General features: G+C 38.5%; 1 long non-coding RNA gene across 1 annotated transcript; it reads left to right on the top strand.

Moving 5' to 3' along the window:
* LOC121032846 (uncharacterized) lies at nt 1-11,028 on the top strand. Its single transcript, XR_005791561.1, has 3 exons — nt 1-49; nt 9,861-9,956; nt 10,306-11,028. It is a non-coding gene; the product is annotated as an uncharacterized LOC121032846 (long non-coding RNA).
* Nucleotides 11,029-11,408: the final 380 nt, after the last annotated feature.

Consider the following 11,408-nt stretch of genomic DNA (forward strand, 5'->3'; position numbering starts at 1 on the left):
ATTAATTGGGACCATCTGTCATCTAGGAGACACATTTACTCAACCCACAGTGAGTATGGAGCAAGATAAATATTTACTTCTCTGTTTACCAAAGTGATGTTTCTTTTTTTAATTATTTTTTAATAAATGTTTATTTATTTTTGAGAGAGAGACACACACACACACAGCATGAGCAGGGGAGGGGTAGAGAGAGAGGGAGACACAGAATCTGAAGCAGGCTCCAGGCCCTGGCTGTCAGCACAGAACCCAACGCAGGGCTCCAACTCATAAACTGCAAGATCATGACTGAGCTGAAGTCAGAGGCTTTACCGACTGAACCACCCAGGTGCCCTCAAAGCGATGTTTCTTAAACATTACGTCTTTGTCAAAGTTCCATAAATCAAATTTTATTTCAAATGCCCTAGAGAAATTCTTTATTAAAGGAGTCTGGTAGAGCATCCTTTTATAATTTCAAATTTTGTTGTTTTTCTTGAAAGAGGGCACTAATGATGTTTAATGTTCTATGCAGTCCTGCTAGTTTCTGAGTGGTCCTTCACGAGGCCCCTCAATATTAATGGGTGCATAAAATTGACTTGCTATCATTGCCATAGGGATTTGATAAGAATTCTTAACAATATTTTTTGTGTGTGTACATTCCGTTAAGCCAGCTTTTACAGATGCTAAGACAGAGGTCTTATGCTATTCTTTTATATGCTCTCAATTTACATAGTTTAATCCATGCTAAAATTTCTTTGGTTTTTTTAAAATAATCTTTATTTGCATAAAAGTAGATTAAAATAAAACAGATTTAACAAAAGTGAATTTAGGAAAGTATCAGCTTTACCTGTAAATTTTAAAAACACTGTCTAGAGCAGACATTATAATTTCTATGTATCATTCTTCTTACATTTCAGCATGTGAAGTAGATAAATGTTTTACTACAGTAGAAAAACAAGACATGACTAGTATTATTGAATTGTGTTCTGATGACATTGGCATTATAGTCAGAGTCTGGATTGGATTTGACCAATGGTGACTTTAACTTCTGGGCCTCCATTTCCTCTTTTGTAAGAGGAAGTTAGATTAGATGCTTTCTAAGTTAGTTTGGTTTCTACCATGGTAACTATCTGACCGAGTTCTTGTTTCCTCTTGCTCTGTTCCATAACTTAACAATACCAACAGAAGAGCTACCTTAGAGAAATATACTCACTTCACTATGATCTGAATATTGCTCACAATGCTATATATAGAAATTTCTTCATTTCTGACCTCAAATTTTGATTTAAAAATGTACTTATTTGGGATATATTCTGACATTGAATTTTATTGTCTGCCTTTTTGGTTTGTGTGATTCCTTCCAATTAAATTGCTATGCTCATTCATTTCTGCCTATGAATATTCAACCCAACTCCCAAATCCTTATTCCCTTAATAGAATGACTCTGATCACCCTGATAGTTCTCTTTCTTCTCAACTCCTGGCTTGTACCTGTCATGGACCTTATTATTGCTTTGTTTTTGTAATTTTAAATGATCTAGACAAGTAAAAAGAACATAAAACAAACTTACAATATTCTATTTTTCAGATTTATAGTTATCATTTTGGATTATGGGCCTCTAATTTCTTATTTCTTTAATGAAATATTAAAGATATCACTCAAGTCCCCTTCAATACTACTCCAAGTCCTGCTTCTAGAAGGTATATGTTTATGTTGTATAACCTTCCAAGATCCTTTCATAAAAAATACACATTTATATGATGCTCTGCTACTTTTTGTATTTTAACTAATGTGCACGACTATTATATGGTGTGCCAATATTTAGTTCCACATCTTTTTTAACTGAACATTATGTGTATATTTTTATTTTAATTCCAGTATAATTAACATACAGTATTACATTAATTTCAGGGGTACCATATAGTGATTCAACAGTTCCATATATTACTCAATGCTCATCAAGATAAGTATGCTCTTTTTTTTAATGTTTATTTATTTATTTGGAGAAAGAGAGAGGGAGAGCCTGAGATGGGGAGGGGCAGAGAAAGAGGAAGATAAAGAATTCTAAGCAGGTTCTGCACTGTCAGCATAAAGCCCAACACAGGGCTTAATCTCTTTCCCGAGATCATGACCTGAGCCTAAATCAAGAGTTGGACGCTTAACTGACTGGGCCACCCAGATGCCCCAAGATAAGTGTACTCTTAATCCCCTTCCCCTATTTCACCCACCTCCCCTCTGGTAAGCATCTATTCCTTCTCTATAGTTAAGAGTATGTTTCTTGGTTTGTCTCTCTCTTTTTTTCCCCTTTGTTCATTTGTTTTGTTTCTTTTATTAAATTTTTTTTTTCAACGTTTATTTATTTTTGGGACAGAGAGAGACAGAGCATGAACGGGGGAGGGGCAGAGAGAGAGGGAGACACAGAATCGGAAACAGGCTCCAGGCTCTGAGCCATCAGCCCAGAGCCCGACGCGGGGCTCGAACTCACGGACCGCGAGATCGTGACCTGGCTGAAGTCGGACGCTTAACCGACTGCGCCACCCAGGCGCCCCTCATTTGTTTTGTTTCTTAAACAAATCATACTCTCTAGATCCATCCATGTTGTTGCAAATGGAAATATTTTGTTCTTCCAAATATTTTGGAAATATTTGTTCTTTTATTTCTTTGTGCATATATGCCATATCTTCTTTATCCATTCATCAGTTGATGGATACTTGGGCTGCTTCCACAGTTTAGCTATTGTAAATAATGTTGGAATAAACATCAGGGTGCATAAATCCCTTTGAATTAGTGTTTTTGTATTCTTTGGGTAAACACCCAGTAGTGCAGCTACGGATCACAGGATAGTTCTACTTTAACTTTTTGAGGAAGCTCCATGCTGTCTGCCTCACCAGTTTGCATTCCCACCAACAGTGCACGAGGGGTCCCCTTTCTCTGGCCAACACTGTTGTTTCTTTGAACATTATATTTTTAAGATCTAGTTCTATTCTCACTGATATAGTAAGTTCATTTAAGAGCAGCGTTTTACAGTGTTCCATTATATGACTGTACCTTATTTCATTTATAATTCTTTTATTGATGGAATGCTCTCATATGGATGCCCTTCATATTGTGGTAACTGGTTCACAAAATATATCTCCCCTATGACATTAGAATTCCTTGAGTTTCAAAGATATTTTTAAAATAACCTTTTGCCCAGGAAGAACCACAAAAAAAGAATAAATACAATGAGAAAATATCTTTAAATGCCAATGAAAAGAATGGTAAATTGGCAGAAACCGGAAAATATATACCTGAAGACACAGATCTGAGGTTAAGACTTGCTGAGTCAAGCTGATTAAAGGTAAAAACTCAAGTGCTGAAGCAGAAAGAGTGGAAACCATGAGGGAGGGGAAGCTGCCAGATAGAAGGTGGAAAAGAACCATAATATGCAGAAAAGAAAAAAGGTACTCCTGTGATTCCAGGGCAAAACCAAAAGAAACCTCCCCCAATTCCAGCAAGTTGTAACTCACACTCCTTGTTGGAACCAGTGCAGGGTAAATGTCTCTGTGCCTTCCTCTACTGTTGTAACAGGCTTGGGATGATAATACATTTACAGGGTAGAGAGCCAGAAGTTGCATTCAAATGGACCTCCCCCAACAGACGGATTAGGGGGTTAGAAGGACCTTTTCAGGCCAGTTGGGGATTGCAGCTGCGGGCATTTTCCTCAGTCGCTGAAGGGTAGGGTGGTACACGGACCTGAGCGTTCCTTCAGGAAGAAGAGTGTGCTGAAGGATGCACTTCCATCTCATTTGCTGGAGACCAACCAGGCTATGCAGGGAAAGCTGCAAGATATTCTAATCATCTCCAGAAATTCCTCAAGCCCTTTGCTAGCTTTCCTCTTTGGTTCTTCTGCATATCCAATCCCCTTATGCTAAACTTCGCTGCTGAAAACTCTTTGCTGAGGCATTTCTTTGGCAGCTCTTCTGGACCTGACTTTATTTACCAGTCTCAGAGTTTCAAAGTTATCTATTTATTTTGACTTTGACCAAGACTATTTTAACATTTTCCAGCTTGACTAAACTTTATAGAAAGGCTTCTTCCTGACTGAACTCCTGACTTCCACTTTCCTAGAACATTCTCTTTGGGAAAACTTGTAATTATAATTACTTTTCCCCTTTGAGATGGAACTCTTTTGAAAAGTCTCTTGCCAGTTTTACACTTTAGGAATATCTTTCTCAAGAATTTGTGATTTATGTTTCTGAAATGTAATCACCAAAGGATAGCCCTATCTCTGTTTCCATGAAAGGGTAGATGCAGGGCCCGGACTCACAAACTGTGAGATAGTGACCTGAACTGAAGTCGGACCCTTAGCAGATTGAGCCACCCAGGTGCCCCCTCATTCTTGAGACTCTTAAGGGCTTTGTAATATTTGAAACAGATATTTGTTAAGCCACATGTATTTCTGAGCTCTTTTCAGTCACTGTAACAGCAAATAATTTATATATTTTAGACAATGGGGCAGAGATATTTTTGGTCAAAGAGGTAATTTTGGACCATCCTCTAAGGCTTTAAGCTCATGGTTCTCAAGTTCAGCTACACATTGGAAAAAAAAATATTGCTGGGTTCTATCCCTAGAAATTCTGACTTCATTGTTCTAGGTGTGATTTGATCGGTTGTAGGGATTCTGCAAAACTCCTCAGTTGACTCTAATTTGTAGTCAAGGTTGTGAATCATTGCCTATGCTCCCTACAGTGTTGTTTTTTTTTTTTTTTAAATTACTTACTTCTTTTCTGAATTCAATAAACAGTTATGGGGAACCTCCTTCCTGCCAGATGCTGTCCAGAATGCTAAAATGAACGTGTCATGGCCTCTGCTTTTCAAGGAGGTCTCAGAAAAATGGGAGAGCCAGAATAGAAACCAATAGCTGCCATGCAATGCAAGAAGGACTGTGATAGTTTGTTCAGAGTTATGGAAACACAAGTGAGGCAGTAATGAAAATTCTCTGGGGGATGCGTTTGAATTCATTAGGCCAACTAGGTGTACATGGAGCGAGCTGCAGGAGAAAGGAGAGCAGATTCTACTCAAAGTTAGAAAAATCTATTCTACGCAATAGGAATAGCAGAGTGATCAAAAACCCACCATTCTCTAAATGTGCTAAAGGTCTTTCTTATCGTGCTGTTGTTGTGTCAACATCGGTCTAGACTGACCAGATCTCTTGGTTACTAAGGGTTTACATCTTCGCTTTCCAAATCTTCATCTTTTCTACAAAATTTTTTCCAAATCAGTGGATCTCAATACTGGTTTACATTAAATCACACGGGGTGTTTTGTCAAACAAAATAATACTGGTGCTTTACCTGCAGTAACATTCTTTTATTATTGGCAGAAGGGGTGAGGTCTGGATATTATTTTTTTTTTAAAGCTCCCACATGATTGCCTACAAACAGACACAATGGACATTTTGCAGGACCGTGGTAGTTTCTCAAGCTAAATTGTGGGAATGGTTGTACAGCTGTATAAATTCAGTAAACCTCCCTGAACTGTTCTTCAAATGGTGGGGCTTTTTGGTATGTAAATTACCAAGCTATTTCAAAAACAAAACAAAAGAAAATTGGACACATTTTAAGTGAAAAATCAATCACCCAAAAATTCCCTGGAGTGACCCTAATGTGCTATCTTGATTAAGAAGCACTGGCTAAAATTCTAAGAGCTCACAGACGTGGAGAATTTTCGTACAGTGATTAAAGGACGTGCCAACTGAGAAATGAGAGGTCTTATAGGCATAGAATCTTCATCAGAAAGACTAATTGAGCACTTGACATGCCATTCTAAAAGACTGCCACTCCTAAGGATGTAGTGTGGATTACAATGCATTCCATCTAAGGTCCAAAATTGCAGTTCACCCAGGTATTTCACTTTCACAGAGCAATTTCAGAGCTTTTAATATATTGTATCTTTTACTGCTATACTGAAATAACTTATGTATGATCTCTATTGCCCTTTTTAAATCAAAATGTCTATTTGTTTCAAAGATCATTTTAATGGAGAACTCAGATACCTTAAGCTACAAGAATATTTTTTGATAAAGAATAATGGAATAAGGAGATATTAAAAGCATTTCTTAACTATGTACAAAGCTCAAAAAACAAAAGACCTTCAGTTCATTACGTTTATTCACCAGGATGAGGCATTTATCCAAGTGACCTCTAAGACACTGTTTCTCTAGGCACCAAATCTGAGTTGATACAGACAAGACTGAACCCAGAACCCCCCAAATCTTTACAAATTAGCTATTCATAACTTTTTCTAATGCAATAGAATCAATGCCAATATAACATTTAAATATTTCCTGTACAGTTATAATAATTAAATTCATTTAAACTTGGAAGGCCCTTTCCTCTCAACAATTTATGGACAGGAATAATTTTAAATAGATTGCAATGCAAATCACTAAGCACATCTGCATTGCAACACATCTAATTATGATGAACAAATTAGTCAACTTCAAGTCAGAGGATAACTGGAAAAGCAGGTTTGAAATGGGAAAATAGATGTGGAAAGCTACAGACAATTTTTTTATTATTAAAGGGTGCCATAAATTCTGAATAATGAGCTAATAGCTTTTGATTCCTAGAACATTTGTCAGAAATTGTAATTACTGAAGCTAATGTTGTCAGTTCATGGGTAGTAAAAGTAGGGAGCCCCAGAATTTAGGGACAAGGAAAAAGTAATCATTTGAAATTAACTAGGAAGACAACCCACAATGATGGGGAATAGGAATTCCCAGGGTAACCCTCTGGAACAGAAGTATTTCTTAAATCTTGGTCAAGAGTCTGTATAAAGCAACTACAAGGGTACGGTATCTAGTCAAAGAAACAAGTTTTTTCTTTAGTCAAGAGGAAAGGATGCTTTGTTTTCACCCTACCCATTCCTGGAATGAAAAAAGACTAGAGTTCATTACAATTTTAAGGAAGTATTTTAGATGTATTCCATTTTCATTCATTTAGTCCTACATTCACTAAGCATCTTTCTAATCCACGATTTGGTTAAAGAACTTGTGGGTCAAGAAAGAGTGCCCAAAGGAGAAACAATTCTTATCCCAGGACATTCTGGTTTATCAGTCTCTTGAGATGGGGGGCTTAAACAAGAGATTTATTCTCACAGATCTAAAGACTAGAAATTAAGGGGTGCCTGGGTGGCTGAGTCAGTTAAGTGTCCGACTTCAGCTCAGGTCATGATCTCGCGGTCCATGAGTGCGAGCCCCGTGTCAGGCTCTGTTCTGACAGCTCAGAGCCTGGAGCCTGTTTCAGATTCTGTGTGTCTCTCTCTCTCTGACCCCCCCGCCCCCCATTCATGCTCTGTCTCTCTGTCTCAAAAATAAATAAACATTAAAAAATTTTAAAGACTAGAAATTAAAAATTCAAGTGTTCGCAGGGTTGGTTCATTCTAACAGCTGTTAGAGAAGGATCTGTCCAGCCCTCTCTCCTCAGCTTGGAGAGCCAAGCTATCTCCCTGTGTCTCTTCACATAGCCTTCCCTCGATTTGTATCTGTGTCCAAATTTCCCCTTTTCATAAGGGCATTAGTCATATTGGATTGTGATTCACCATAACAACCTCAGTTTAACTTGATTATCTCTATAGAGATCTATCTCCAAATAGTCACATTCTGAGATGGGTCTTACGACTTCAACAGACGAATTTTAAGGGGGACAATTTAACTCATAAAAGAGAAGATACATACTGGGGGGAAAGCAGCGGTCTCTGCCATAATGCCTACCTTGTGTCTGAATGATCGGCACAATCTATGTCCACCCTTGCCAGAGTCAGTTACTTATGGGAATTCACAGGATGAATCAACTCCAGTTTTCTCTGGAACTTTCCTTATCTGGGCCCCTCACCAGACCCATTAGCACAGGGCATGTGTGTACATGTGTGAATGTATCTCACTTTGTTCCCAGGACTGCATACTACTTGCGCTCCAAGTAACACTAGTATTGGCAAAAGATAATAGGTAATCTTTACTATGGGCGAACTACATTCTACATGCTATGCTAAACACATTGTATGCATTATTTTATTAAAAATTTTTTTAACGTGTATTTATTTTTGAAAGGCGGGGGGAGAGAAGAGACAGAGTGCAAGCAGGGGAGGGGCAGAGAGATGGAGACACAGAATCTGAAGCAGGCTCCAGGCTCTGAGCTGTCAGCACAGAAGCGACGCGGGGCTCGAATTCACGGACCGCGAGATCGGGGCCTGAGCCGAAGTCGGACGCTTAAGCGACTGAGCCACCCAGGCACCCCTGCATTATTTCATGTTAAATTCACAGACACTTTATTATGTGGGTAGTAGTTTTATTCCTATCTTCAGTCAAGGAAACTGAGGTACAGAGAATTTAAGCACTTTACACAAAGTCATGCAGCTGTTAAGTGACAGGGATATAAATGGACTCTGACTCTAGAGCCACTGTTCCACACCGTTCCTCAAAAAGTTTCACTAACACAGTAGCTCTAGCTTATGACTCTATCTCTTGGTCAGAGCCCCCAGCCTCCAGCTGGCTGAGAGGACAGATGCTTTACCCTGTCATATAGTTTGCATTTTACTTCTACATCCTCTTTCTCTTTCCAAAGCATGCAGCCCACCATAAATTCCATAGATCTTAGTTCCAAAAATATCTTTTTTTTGAGATTTTAAATATGTTTCTTTTTTTTCTTGTTTTAGTGAAGTGTAATTAACATTCAGTTATATTAGTCTGAGGTGTACAATACAAGGATTCAACAATTCTATGCATTACCCAAAATATCTTTTGAGTCTTTCCATTTGTATGTAGTTCCCACCACTCATCATCGAAGCCCCTAGATTTCTATAGTCTATGCGTGCAAATTAGGTCATATCAACTTAAATGCCTACATTAGTTAGGATTAGTCTGGAGGCACCCAGGTGGCTCAGTTGGTTGAGTGTCTGACTCTTGATTTTGGCTCAGGTCATTCATGATCTCACTGTTTGTTCATGGGATAGAGCCCCACATTAGGCTCTGTGCTGATGGTGTGGGATTCCCTCTCTCTGCCCCTCTACCCATCTCATGCTCTGTCTCAAAGTACATAAATAAACATCAAAAAAAAAAAAAAAAAAAGGAATATCCTCCAAACTGATTCTCCTGCTTTCACTCTTGCACCCGAGAGCTGGTTTTCCAAAGTCTAAATGCTTTCCAGAGTATAACCATTTAAAAACGCAGACTAGGGGCGCCTGGGTGGCGCAGTCGGTTAAGCGTCCGACTTCAGCCAGGTCACGATCTCGCGGTCTGTGAGTTCGAGCCCCGCGTCGGGCTCTGGGCTGATGGCTCAGAGCCTGGAGCCTGTTTCCGATTCTGTGTCTCCCTCTCTCTCTGCCCCTCGCCCATTCATGCTCTGTCTCTCTCTGTCCCAAAAATAAATAAAAAAAAAAGTTGAAAAAAAATTAAAAAAAAAAAAAAAGAGTGAGTGAATGAATAAACATCCCAGGGCATGGTGCACAAAATTCTTTCTTGCTCCTTCCACTTCAAAATGAAAAGATCCCAATTACAAATAACCTCGAGCAACAAATTAACTCTTCGATAAACAGCTTGAATTCCAATTTCAGGACAGTAAGCACACCCAGTGAGGTTTATCTGAGATCTTTAGATCTATTTTTTATATGTGTCCGAGCTGTGACCACTGACCTGCACTGCCTATACTGCACTATATAACAGCCTAGGTGGGTTTTAGATGCAGATCATATTCCCAAGGCAGAGACTCTCCAACACTATATCTAGGAGGGTAAAGAAGAGGGAGATACACCCTGCTTTCTGGAACCCACTAAACTTTGGCTAGATAACAGGGGAGAAAAGAAGGCCACTTATAAGGGAATCTAATAATGTTTTTTATGTTCCAGGCTAGACCTCATTTCAAGAACTTTACATATATGAACGTATGACCCTATAAGTTCTGTGCTAACATAACCAATTACAGACGAAGAACCATAAACAAGGTAAGTGAACGCTACTTGCCTAATATTCCACAGACTGTAATTTGCCGAATTGGGGTTTAAATTTAAGAAGTTTAACTCCAGAGTCCCATGTGTCTAACTATCACTACAAGTAAGATTTGTAAATTTAGAACTAGAGCACAGTTAGTAAAATTGGGACTGTAAGAAACAAAAATGTTTTGAAAACCTCCTGAATTATACATATAAGAACATCCTCTTATCAAAAGGCAAATATTAAGTACTCTGACTGAATTTTGGGCCCTGTTCTCTGTGCCTCTTTCCCTTATTTATTAATCTGTTATATGGCCTTGGGAAGTCATATCACCTCAGAATGCCTTTCTTTACTCTTTAGGGCCAGTGAAACACACAGACAGCCCAGTGACTTTGCAACTAACACCTGCATGACCTTGGACAAAGTTGATACTTCACCAAATTTGTTTTTCCTCACCTTGGAAAGCTGGGGTAACTCCCACAACACAATGTTATAGGGAAGATTAATAAGATAAAATATAGAAACTGGCATATAGTAGATGCTTAATAAATATTTTTACCCCAAGTTTTACCATATACAAAATCTAGCCCTTTCTTAGAAAACAGTCTGTACCCTCAGTAGACTTACGAAACACGCACAGATTAGGTAGGAGATTTCCAGACTCCTTGTTCATTAACTATTAGTTGAGGGGCTCTTCTGCACAAAGTCGAAGTGTCTTAAGATAATTATGTTTCAGTTGGGGCAATGATTGTTGTACATAACTATGTATATTAAGAACTGGAAAGCGCTAAATATTTTAAGTGAGGGAGAGTCATGAAAATTTAGAGGAGGAGGAAATTGCTTTCACCTCCAAGAGATGGGGCACAGAGTAGAGAAAGGGCATCCCAGCTAAACATTGAAGGGTGTCACTAATATGTAGTTTTTCTTTGCATAGCCCACAGAATAAAATACTTTCTCCTCTGTGGTATGCTTCATCACTTTTCACTACTTTTATTATTAAATTTATATTAGACTGTCATTTCTGTTTCTGTCTCCCACTTACTGTGTACTTCTAGTTACCAGGAACTGTCTTATCCCTCGAAATTCTCCAGCATCTGATTAAAGTAACAGCTATAGTGAGAGAAATCACAGAAAATGTTTTTTGGTTAGTTCGACGTTAACCGTGTGGCTGTAGGGTCTGACTTTGCTTAACTTTAGGCTGTGCCTCCTAGCTCTTGTGACTTTTACGGTTGCTGTAAAACACAGAATGCCCAGTTGACTTTGGCTTACAGATAAACAGGGCATAATTTTTTGGTATAAGTACGCCCCATGCAATATTTAGAGCAGACTTATAAGAACACATTGTTCATTGCTTATCTGAAATTTCAGATTTAACCAGGCACTCTATTTTTATTTGCTAAATCTGACTATCCTAGTGACTGATCTTATTTGTTATTTGGAAATGGGGATGAAAATAGTACCCG

This window comes from Herpailurus yagouaroundi, unplaced genomic scaffold (assembly GCF_014898765.1).
Source record: "Herpailurus yagouaroundi ecotype Mexico unplaced genomic scaffold, PumYag 28, whole genome shotgun sequence".
Lineage (NCBI taxonomy): Eukaryota > Metazoa > Chordata > Mammalia > Carnivora > Felidae > Herpailurus > Herpailurus yagouaroundi.